The sequence below is a fragment of the Mastomys coucha genome, unplaced genomic scaffold (genome assembly GCF_008632895.1).
Source record: "Mastomys coucha isolate ucsf_1 unplaced genomic scaffold, UCSF_Mcou_1 pScaffold21, whole genome shotgun sequence".
Taxonomy (NCBI): Eukaryota; Metazoa; Chordata; class Mammalia; order Rodentia; family Muridae; genus Mastomys; species Mastomys coucha.
Window position 1 is genome coordinate 10,177,550 of NW_022196904.1, and position 455 is coordinate 10,178,004.

Sequence of the window (455 nt, forward strand, 5' to 3'; positions counted from 1 at the left end):
CAGAGCTCCCAGGGACTCAACCACCAACCAAGGACTATACATGGTGGGACTGATTGCTCTGGAAGCATGTGTATAGTAGAGGATTGCAAAGTCGATCATCAATAGGAGGAGAGAACCTTGGCCCTGTGAAGGTTCTATGCCCCAGTGTAGGGGAGTGCCAGGGCCAGGAAGTGGGAGAGGGTGGGGTGGCAAGCTTGGGGAGGGGGGGAGGCAACAGGGGTTTGTTCTTGTTGGTTTTGTGTGTTTGTTTGTTTTTTGGAAGGGATACTGGGAAAGGAGAAATCATATGACGTGTAAATAAAGAAAATATCTAATAAAAAATATAAAAAAAATCTGAAATGTCCTGTTCTCTTTTTGTCTCCAGAAGCTCTGGGGTCTACTTTGCCACTTTTCCTTTTTCCAGGAATCAGAAAAAGCAGCTGTGCACAAACGCAGTCCCAAGGTTTTGGAGGCTC